At 35.8% G+C, this 12,524-nt stretch overlaps 1 non-coding gene across 1 annotated transcript; it reads left to right on the top strand.

Moving 5' to 3' along the window:
• Positions 1–7,288: 7,288 nt before the first annotated feature.
• On the top strand, positions 7,289–7,370 carry Trnal-aag. Its single transcript has one exon. It is a non-coding gene; the product is annotated as a tRNA-Leu (tRNA).
• The last annotated feature ends 5,154 nt before the right edge of the window (positions 7,371–12,524 follow it).

Below are 12,524 nucleotides of genomic sequence, written 5' to 3'. Positions count from 1 at the left end.
TGTCACAATGAGCAAGGCGAATCTAATAGCTGCTTCATCGGGAGTTAAGTGATCAACAATGGCTCCCACGCTTACACCCCTAACTCAGCGACCAACGTAACTTGAACTATCAACAAATGACCTTCGTAATATAATTGTTGCTAAACATCTAGCGTTTAAGGTGTTCAATAAAGCATTTGGCTGCTTAAAAGACTTTCCAATGATAAGACATTGGCCGGCTTCCATTCAGACGGACGAACGGTGGAACTCATGATGATTAAACTTCAATTTCATCAATAGTTCGACAGAAAAAGTAAGGCTTATGGTATGGCTTAGGCCACAACTGGTTGTAGTCAATGTTTTTATGTTAACATAAGTGTCAGTGGAATATAAGATATAATATCATGTAGATCAAACCCCAAAAGCGCGTCTAATTTCTTCTTGTGAAATTAATACAGTATAAAACTAGGACCACCAAGATACAGGCTTTGCCTAGTTTGGTGTCCGCAGATAGATCATAATTGTACAACTAATATTATATTTCACAAAGTATTATGATTTATGATATTAAGCTAAGTCTTGTATTATTAATTCTGTATTATCTTTACTGTAATTATGTTCTATGTATTGTTGTGGTGGGTAACAAATAAATAAATAAAATAAATGTCAAAATCTTCATTTAATTACAGTTAAGTATAATTACTATTCGTCTCTGAGTGCGGCATTACGCGTGTTTGGAGTGTAAACCGAACATTCGGTTGAAATCTACATACACCCTTAAAGGTCATCGTAAGTTGGTCGTGTGCGTTTATGATTCAATCCTGATCCCCATTCATTATTGTAACGATTGTGGGAAAATCCGCAATGTTTTTAATCGGTGGGAGTTTTATTTTGACGGCGTGTTATGTCTTTGTTCGTAAATGGCGACTTCTTACATAGTGAAAAGTGATGCTTGTTATGACTTTCTATTGTTTTCAGACATAATATCAGCAGTTATATCTTTAGTTTTTAGTTCAATTTTAAGTATATTTATAAATTTGCTAAAATGTCCGTTGTAAAAAAGTCCACTCAACGGAGAAGAAAAAAACAGCAGGTAATAGGCACTATAATTCCTGGAAAAATGTATATATATACAAGGTGTAACAAAAATAAGTGATAATACTTTAGGGTGTGTATGTGTTCCTTATAGCGAGTTCACTGTGAAAGTAGCAGCGCTAAAAGACCAATTTTTTTTTTCACTTTTGTATGGGGAAACTCGTGACGTTCGGGCGCTTGCCCATACAAAAGTGAAAAAAAAATTTGGTCTTTCAGCGCTGCTACTTTCACAGTGAACTCTCTACAAGGAACACATACACATCCTGAAGTATTATCACTTATTTTTGTTACACCCTGTATAAGTATAGCTGATTTTGCTTCTCTTCATCAAATTCGACATTTGGTATTGCATAATTAAAAATTATGCAATACCAAATTATAGAACACAACATCATAAAACTCATGTTCACCTAACTGAATATTTTTAGTTCGTGCGTTCGAAACCCCAAACCGTATAATTCTACCCCTCCTTTAACAAACTTTTCAGTTCCAATGACGCACACAATAAAACTCCATCAAAGAAATTGGACGTCCCAAAGAATAGATTGTAATAAAATACCTAATGTAAATGGTCTCCCTACGCCCGCACCCAAAGAGAAATTTTAACGCGGTCACGTGGCCGGCACGTGGCCACCCCCCCCACCACCTCGCCTTCATTACGCCGATTACTTGGTATTTGTTCATGGGACACGCACGTGATCGGACGTCTGCATTATTAAATGCCTTTTATGCTTATTGCGAATTAAAATGCGCCCCAACATTGTGCAGATATTAATCCTCGGTTTATTAAACGGCTATAGCTTAATGATAGTAATGAAAGTTATAGTCTGTGTTGGCATGGATTAGATGTAGTCACAATAAGTTGATAAATCGTATTTTGTGATAAATATAATTATTGCTTTAAGCTAGTCTTCAAAACTAACATCGCCATACGTGGGAGTAGGTTTCTTTAGCTAACTCTACATTTTTATATTGGGTGTTCAATTTCATATACAGTGGTTTTCATCCTATTTAATCTGAGTAGTGAGTACTGAGCCTAAGCAAAGAAATCACGATGAAACTAATTTCAGCATCACCTTCTTATCTTATCTTATATCTTTAAACGAGCAATTCTTGTATATATAATTATAATTGGAATCTCGGAATCGGCTCCAACGATTTTCATAAAATTTAGTATATAGGGGGTTTCGGGGGCGATAAATCGATCTAGCTAGCAATCATTTTTAGAAAATGTCATTTTATTCGTGTTTTATCGAATACCGAGCAAATCTCGGTCAAATAGCTAGTTTACTATTAAATGTTAATCGCAAACGCAATAATTTCATTACGCCGAAAATCATTTATTACGCAATTACCATTTTCCCGGAAAAGTATCCTTCGACCTTGCCCGAAATTAATTTCGACAAAATCGGACTATCTGTTGGATACATAATAATATCAGAGAAAGATCAGAGACCGTATTTTCTCTATGGTAATATTATTTTTTTTTATTTTTGATAAGCGTATAAGTATGTAACTAAGAAATAAATAGACACTACAATTAGGTCTAAAATCATACCACCTATGATTATATTGAGGTCTGAATTGAGTATTATTCATGCAAAATACCTGATATCCCGACGATTTATGGGTTTTTAAGCACCGCCTTCGAGATCGTGAAGAACATCGCAGTAATTACCCCGACCTGTGACCCTTCCCACACCGCGAGGGTTCACACGAGAACCAGCGGTTCCCACAAGAACCGAAATATTTGTACGGGAACCGATGACCTTGGTTCTGCGGTTCGGAAGAAAATCGTGGCCGTCACGAATAGTTTGAAGATGACCATGCATTTGTAATGGCTTTACTATACGCGCTTCAGATAAAACAGTACTCGTATTTGATGTCGAATTGACGTTGCTGAAACTTTTATTATAAGTTATCTATACTAGTCTATATCTATACTAATATTATAAATGCGAAAGTATCTCTGTCTGTCTGTCTGTCTGTCTGTCTGTCTCGCTTTCACGCCAAAACTACTGAACCGATTGCAATGAAATTTTGTACACAGTTATTCTAGAGTCTGAGAAAGGACATAGGCTACATTTTGATGTGGGAAAATATCTTATTTCCATGAAAATATCGATGAAAATTACTTCGCATTGCGCGTGGCCAGCGCTCATCCCGGGGGTCCTGGGTTCGCGTCCCGCAGGCGGAACAAAAAGTTTTCAATGTTCCTGGGTCTTGGATGTGTATTAAAATAATATTTCAAAAATCTTAAATATATTTTATGTATAATATTATAAAAAATCCAGAAATATATCGACGCGATGCAATGAACATTTTAGTTCTAATACGATTCAACAGATGGCGCTTTTTTTACTTCGTTGGAACATAGAACTAATCATACTTATTAGTTATTATGTTTTTGTTTATAGTTTTTAATACGTTAGAATATTATGTTTAATAATATTATCACTTGCTATAATAATAATCAATCTATCTTATCTTATAGAACTCCTACTGCATTTCTAAGGAGTTCGAGTGTGTTGTGTTGGCCTATATTCCATCCAGAAAATATATCAATGCAATCAACATTTTAATTCTAATATATGAACAGATGGCGCTTTATTTTTTACTTCATTATTATAACAGAACTAATCATACCTACTTTATTATATATTATTGTTTTTATTCATAACTAGCTGTTGCCCGCGACTTCGTCCGCGTGGACTTTAGTTTATAGCGCGCGGTGTCAACAAAATTTGTGTCAAATTTAAAAACTTTTTAAAACCCTGGTAAGTGGTACCCCTCTTAGGGCCGCGCTTATAGATGTGAAGCCGGTTGCTAACATTACTAGCCAAGCGGCGAATAACGGCTTTTTTGGCTTATTATCATTACTAGCGATAAATAGCGGCTGGTAACGGCTTGTTACATTTCATTGATATAGATTACATTCTGAATCTGTGTTAAAGTGTTAATAGTACTATTATAATAATATATATTTAAATAAATAGTAAGTAAGTATATTTATTTTTATTATTATTAATATTTTAATTATTTTAATTTTTAAATTATTTTTTAATGAAGTATTTAATTATTTTTAAATTTTTATTACTTTTTTATTTTTAATTTTTAATTATTTTAATTAATTTTACATAAAAAGTATTTTAATTATTATCAATATTAATTAAATAATATATTTAAATAAATAGTGTATTTTAAATAATAATTTAACAATAAAAAGCATTGAAAATAGTTTTATTCTTCGATGCTCAAGTCAGGTAACAAGCGGCTGTTTACCCGGTAACAAGCTGCTGTTTATTCGTTTCTAGCGGCTGCTATCGGTTACTACCCGCTTACAAGCCGCTGGTTTACAACTATAGCCGCGCTACACCGGAATGGCAGCGCTGAAAGTGCTCGCCTCGCCGCTGCCATTCCGGTGTAGCGCGGCCCTTAATTAATCAAAATACCCAAAAACAGCTGTGCAGTGTGCACATAATCTGTACTAATATTATGAATGCGAAAGTATCTCTGTCTGTCTGTCTGTCTGTCAGTCTCGCTTTCACGCCAAACGCCAAAACTACCGAACCGATTGTAATGAAATTTTGTATACTGATAGTCTAAAGCCTGAGAAAGGACATAGGCTACTTTTTTACTGGAAAAAAGGGTTGTAAGGGTCGTAAATTTGTTCAAAAATTTCATAATGCGTCGTGCGTCTTCTACATCGCGCTGACGCTTGCTCAAAAGTCTTTCTATAAGAGGTGGTATCATCTTACATTTAAGTCTCGATTTTTTTCGATTGTTATATCTATTCTACGGTATTAAATAACTCAGTACTTTATCTGTGCAGGCAGTGACGTAACCTTAAGACCAAATTTCACCAACGACTGTTAAAGTTAATGCTCGAATTAGTATCACGTTAGCTGTTTTGTTTTTCATACGAATGAAAGAGAAGACAGGATATTTTAACAAGCTGTTAACACTAACAGACGTTGGTGAAATTGGGGCTAAACCTATCAATGATAAATAGTTTATGGGTAAAGTTGTGTAATTGGGGGGCTAAATAAGCTTTAAAATTTGGCATAATATATAAAGTTTAACATACAAAAATGAAGTACTTATTGTTTGCACACTGCACAGCTGTATTGATTTAAGGGGCACCAGGGTTTTTTTATAAAAGCTTTTGACACCAATTTTGTTGACATCGCGCGCTATAAACTGAAGTCCACGCGGACGAAGTCGCGGGCAACAGCTAGTAACTTATATAACAGTTTTTGACTGTGGATATGCCATTTGGATTGAGGGACGGCTAGTGAGATAGTACTTTAGAAGTAATGTACCTAGGACATTACTTCTAAAGTACTTAGAAACATAGGATTTCATAGAGCTTCATTGTACTTTAAGATCCATTGTACTATAAGATTTAGGTAGAGGGCGCGCCTACTTAATTTGGTCGGGCTACGTCAAACTCACCTGAGTAATTACCACTAATATAAGCTTAAGCTTGACATAACCCGAAACATGGTACTCTTATTACTTTACCACGGTTTTGAGGGTTCCGTATCCAAAGCGTAAAAACGGGACCCTATTATTAAGACTTCGTTGTCTGTCCGTCTGTCTGTCTCCAGGCTGTATCTCAAGAACCGCTGTAGCTAGACTTATGAAATTCACAGATTGTGTTGTTCTGTTCCCGATATAACAACAAATACTAAAAACAAAATAAAGTATCTAAGGCCACCCTTAGATATATTTTATTTTGTCCCATACAACAAACGTTATTTTTTGGCTTTCTTGGCTCGTTATCAATAATAGGCACTTGAAATTTTCAAAAATGCTTTATGAGTACTTTAATAATTAATAATAACATTTAAATTAAATAAAAAAATAAGGGGGGCTCCCATACAAAAAACACAATTTCTGGCCTAATTTTACTCTATAACGGTACGAAACCCTCCGGCCGCGAGTCCGACTCGCACTTGATTGCACCGATTATTATTTAATAACTCTCATGCCGAGCGTGGGTACATAGGGGCATATATTCAGCACAATAAAACAATCCATGGGAAGATTCTCAATATTAACGAACTCTATTGACGATTGATCAGGGTATCGTATATGCGAGGGGGCGCTGTATCTGGGAGGGGGCGCACGCGCCGGCCACGCGGCTTGGGCGCCCCCGCTCGCTCGTAATGAGACCGCACCTGCAGGTCACGAATTATGGGATTTCTCGCGCCCCCCGTGGGAACGCCCGTGTTTACACTATACATAATACATGGGAAATAGAAAGGGGCCATGTAGACTTAACAGTCTACAATGTACCATCGAGGAAATTGATTCCTAGGCAGTTGACAAATCTGTTGGCTCTGTCATATCAATTCAATGTTGATGGGTTTGACTTAACGCGACCAAATTACTAAGGTCTACCCAGGGCCGGACCGTGAGCTTACGAGGCCCTAGGCTAGCTACTTAGAGCCACAACATTTAACTGTCAGTTTGTAGTACCAACTCCTAAATTGTATAATAATCCTTGATCGTAGAATTCTCAGGGATACCAACGAAAAATTAATAAAATTATGGATTATTTCGCATTATCGTCTATTTTTGACTTGACTCTGCTGGGGGGTGGGGGCCCTTGAAATCATGGGGCCCTGGGCTTAATCCCAAATAGCCATATGGTAGATCCGGCCCTGGGTCCATCATCTGCCTAAGAATCAACTTCTCTAATTATAGTACAGCCACTTTTGAAGACATAAAATCAAAATGAAATAAACATAATGTCAGATGTAGTGCTTCTTCATTTTCCCGAAACCGGCGCGAACGAAAGTTGTTCGCACGGGAACCGTACATTTTGTTGTGATAGAATTGTTATTCGTATAATTTATCCTTTTCCGGTGTGCTTAAAGGATCTACCTGTATAGTATATACATACCAAACTTCTTCGATGTGAGCGTGAAGAGCCAAGAGGTAAGAGACAAACAGACAGACTAGACGCATATTGAGTATTTGTATTTTTTTGTATAAATTACGGAAGCATGAATATGAATAATAATTATGAATTGTTGCATTATCCGATAGTTTTATTATCAAAAGGTGTAAACTGAGTCAGCATGTATTTTTGATAAGAATTACTTAATTATTACGTGTTTATTTAATCAATGTTTCTATTGACCTATTGGCACGTATGGTAGGCAGTTAGCAGTTGGCACTGTCAACTTGGCAGAGTTGCTCATGTGGTAGCGTGGCCGAGCGGTCTAAGGCGCTGGTTTAAGGCACCAGTCTCTTCGGAGGCGTGGGTTCGAATCCCACCGCTGCCAACTTTTTAATCTTTATAAGAAATCCATACTTTCTTCTCAATTAATAAATAAATGTGAAAGTGTATGCCTTGCGGTCTGTCTCTGTGTCTGTCTATCGCCACTTCATACTTAAATCGATTTGGATGACATGCCGCATGGTGGTCATTTGTGTTTCGCGAAATGACATAAGATAATTTTTATCCTGGAAAATTCGTCATACTCGATAAACGAATTTCTTCGCAAAGAAGTTGAAACTTGCAGGCAACATTAGGTATGTGTATTATGTAATTTTAAACGACATTATTTCTCAGTTCTTAATTTCTTATACTTATACAAAATACTGAACTAGGTACCTTACATTCACCTATCAATTCAATCACCAACTCAATAAATCGTGGCTTTAAAATGTCGTGCAAATATTTCCCTACCAAGTCTCTAATGACTATTGTTTCTTAACGCTGATCAAGACTGCTTTTACCTACGACTTTCTATTATCGTCCTTACGCCATAAGCGTTAAGGTTCTAACAGGGGTAAAATAATAGTGAATAGTTAACAACACGCGACGCGAGAACACGCCCTCCCCACGAAACGCCGCCCGCCCTATAATGGAATTAAACCTTTCAAAGAGGAAATTAAAACATATGCCGTGGTTTTTAAGTGATGAGATTTTGGAAAGTTTCATTACGTAGAGTAGTTTATTAAGTAGATTAGTAGGAAGGGCCTTCCCTACTTACATTCCGTAATTTACCGTATTTAAAGCCTTATAAACTTAGAATTTGAAAGCTACAAAGTTATAATAAAAATACAGCAATAATCTTCAGTATATCAACATTCCTTTCCCCGTTTTAAATTTTCTAATTTTGTTTATTATACTCATGATATCAGCTTCCAAAGTAAAACCAATTTATCAAAATTCAAGCATACATTCAGCATCTCCTTAGGATTTACAAATTACTTTTATTTGAAACACACGCCAATAGATCGACAATATCATATACTACATATTCTCTGTTTTAAATTTTTTTAAGACAATTTTGAACTAAGTTAAGAGCCCATATGACCCTAACTTGACTACATACATTAACCTAGATCTCAAAATCTGTAAGGTCTGGAAAACTGATTTTTTGACACAAGTAACTTCAGTTCATAAAGATTAAATGCTCAAGACGAAAACACGATTACTCAAAATATGCTTGATAGTTTCTTTTTTACAAAAAACCTTGTTTTAGACACATTTTTGCTTGGATCTTCGAAGTTTGCTGTCTTTTCTTTAATATTATTTGATATCTAAAAAGGTATTAATAAAACCTAAATATGCTAAAAACACTTTTTTCATAATCATTATAGTTCGTCTTTTATTCAAGTAAAACTAACTCTGCGATGATTCCGCGCCGTCCTTTTTCACCTGGCATATGAAATACGGGCGTGGGTGTGAAGAAGAAGGACGATGTTTGATTTTTAGAGTCAGGTGAGCTCATAAGTAAAAAAATAGGGTTTTGGTGCGATCTCGGCAACGCGGCAAATGTATGGCCAAGGTCGTTTGCTTGGGGGACGGCCTTAAATACAAGGAGTAACAAACCTAAACAGTAAACACTTTAGGGTGTGTATGGGTCCCTGCTACTTCCACAGTGAACTCTATACGGGGTGTAACACAACTAAGTGATAATACTTTAAGTGGATACGTGTTCCTCGTAGAGAGTTCACTGTGAAAGTATCAATGACCCATAAGCGCTGAAGGAGCATTTTTTTATTTGTATGGTAAAATTCATATCGTCTGGGGCGCTTGCCCATACAAATAAAAAAAATGTCTTTTCAGCGCTGTTACTTTTACAGGAAACTCTTTATAACGGACAGATACACGCCTAAAGTTTAATCACTTAGGGCCTGTTTCACCACTTTCTGATAAAGAGCCGAATAGGCTATTCACAGATTTTTTGACAGATTCTCCATACTTCATCTGTCAAGTTAAGTGGTGGATAGCCTATTCGACACCTATCAGGAAGTGGTGAAACAGGCCCTTATACTTGTTACACCTGTATAACTGGATATGGTCCAGTAGTAAGTCATGCTTGAAATGTCAAAATTGTCCAATCATGAGACAGTTGCCGCGTCTTAACTGGGATAGAACTTAGATGGAGCCAGAACAATTTAGACGCTTAAGGGTGTTTTGGGCATTTATAGGCCCATCTCTAATATTAACACTACTAAACTTAATGTTGACAGTAGTCAATGGCAATGCCATCTAAGGATCATTTTAGTATCACGCTGGCTGACCACACGGACGTGGACGCTGTTGGTCCGAGATGTATGAAATTCTAAGAAGCGTTTTTTAATAACGCGTAGCGACATGCGCTGATTTTTCGTACATTTCGGCGTCGGCGCCGACGATCAGCGAGCGGTCAGGGCGACACTAAAATATGCTTTAGACTGAATGGACTACCGATAATGTATACAGAAATACATAAACAAGACATTCTTCATATTGTATTGACCAAAAAATTTCATTTGCAAATTAAGGTGTTCATGGAACTTACATACAAGCGCAAACAGGATACGAATACAATAATCATTTTAAAATCATTGTTTTGGCTTTCAAATAATTCTCACGAGTCAACAACCTGCCATTTTGTAAAGATCAGCATCTCTACCTATTTACCTGTACACAATAGCACTTGCAGTGTTGACAAAGTCACCTTTTTTGCCTAAAGCCTTAAGACTGAACAAATTACACACCTGAGAACAAAGGTATACACTTTTTGTGTACATTTTAAAAATAAACGCGACAGGTTCCGGTGACACCTCGATTTTATCCCATAAAAGGATCCATAGATGATCTATTAATAAAATAGATATGGCATTGAAAAATCGCAGTAGCCACATTTTATCTTGAAGTTAGAGAACTGTCAGACTGAATATTGCTTACAGTTCGAAGATAGAACGAACTTTAAGTTTCATGACTTAAAATTGCAACTGCAAATAACTAGTCCCTATCTATTTGTAGAAACAACCAAACCCGATGAGTGCTGTTCTTACACTGATTTAATGAATGTAAATTGTAAACTGCTGACACAAAGCTCTCACTCAGCAGTAAACCTAATAAGTACATAATTATTGTACTTTGTACAATTACGTTGAGAAGTTTTGAATAAATAATTGTATTTAAAATCTATAACTAAACATATACGATATTGCATAATATATTGAAAGGCCTCGAGTAACTTAAAAAAGTTAGGACAATTTTTTTATTTAGTACTTGCCATTATTTAAAGAGACGTCTACAACATTCCTAGTCTACAGCTCTACCTGTCTATGGGAATATTAACAATTTAAGGTGTTTTCACAATGCCGTACCGCGTACGTGAGGGGACAATACGGTCAAACGTAGGTAGCCGTGACAACGTATAAAATAAGCCTGTTACCTGCCAATGCTCAGAGTGCCCACTGCTCTTAAATTATCGTATTAGTCACCTCTACATTCCGTTAATTTTGTTTTTTAGCGGATGCTGATCGTAAAACATCGATTGAAGGACATTCTCTCATAAAATATGTCAACGCCTTACGTTAATTGTTTCTGATACTAGACAAATAATAATCTGAATAATTTACCTAGATATAGGTGTCTATTAAAACATTATGCAAAACTTAGGAGTTTGCTCCACATTAGTTTTGGCATGTAATAACATCTCATATTTTTTCTTTTATATCTATTCTCTATTTCCATTCTTATATCTATCCAACAACTATCCAATAATAAGTAACAATTAAGCGTGACAGCACAATCTAATTTCAATTTAAACGCCCTTTAATTGCAAATATTACCAAAACAGGTTACAAGCGTGAAAGGCCGCGGTCAGGGTATTGATAAAACTAAATTATAAAGGCCAATTTATCAAATGATGGTGCGCCAAAGCGGCCTGTCCTCAAATAAAGCAATCTACCTGCTCACAAGGTGACTTTTTGCTGGGCCCGTTTTGATAATTGTGTGTGGTCGAGATTTAAATTGAACTTTTAGTTTAATTTGATGTAATATCCGTAATTATATAGAAGTGTGTAAGTTCAAATGAGACTGTAAAAAGACAAGTAACAATTTACAATAGCAGTCTCGAACTCTACATTTTCATAAAACGTGTTAAATTTTCTTTTGGTTACAAGTTAGTGAAGTTAAAATGATAACTTTAAAATTATTTAGATTACCTGTAATATTTCTATTTCCTAAATGCTGTTTAGCAGTTTAGATGTACTATGTGAGATCACATAGCAAAGCAATAGAAAAGCAGCATGTTGTCACGTTAATTATAGAAATTTAGTGCATTTCGTTACTTGAAACTTTAATATTACTTAATTTTTTTAAAATGACTGTGTAGTGTGTACTGTTAACATAAGTAGTAATGGACTACAAGTACTGTAAGTTATAAGACGTTAAAAATGTAGATTAATATTAAAGGAAGTTAAAATTTAATTCGTACATGTACAATGTGTCCCGACACCGGTGTCCGATCCTTAAATGTCATGATGTATGGCATATTTTATTAACAAATTTGATATTATGTATAAAGTAACGGACTCTACATTTTGTTTGTGGTATGTATCATCGCCTTTTCAAGTAGATGATGAATGATGATGGATATCGGCCAAATAAACACCCAGTTTGGCAGCCACTTAAATATAAAGAATACAGAGTCTATAATCGGGAGTATGGAGGCTCCACTCTACATTCGTAGCGAGTCAACTTAACTTATTCATTTCAACGATTTCTCTACAAAAACTACTTCAGAGTTCAGGCGCGACAAGTGGATGCCGTCACGTACGGCCATTGTTGGCCCCCGCCCCCCGCCACCCCGGGCGCACCTCGCCTCACCCCCGCACACGCCCATAGCCACGTAACTCTATATAAAACAATTTATAAGTCATGAGATTTCTAAGAGGAATGGATGGAAGTAAAAATAGAAGTAGACATTTTTGTGCACAGTGTTGAGGAAATTTAAGTAGGTACATAATACGACGTCTAAAACGAATTAAGTACATAACTATCTAGATTTTGATAATTTATTTCTTGATCAATGAAATCATCGTGAAATGTAGAGAATACGTTTGTACTTTACAAAATAAGTGATAACATATTGTGTATGTAAATGATTGCTTAATAAAATATACTAATTTGAATAAAACTATAA

This window comes from Aricia agestis, chromosome Z (genome assembly GCF_905147365.1).
Source record: "Aricia agestis chromosome Z, ilAriAges1.1, whole genome shotgun sequence".
Taxonomy (NCBI): Eukaryota; Metazoa; Arthropoda; class Insecta; order Lepidoptera; family Lycaenidae; genus Aricia; species Aricia agestis.
Note: the sequence above shows the minus strand (reverse complement) of the source record. Positions and strands in the feature narration are given on the sequence as shown.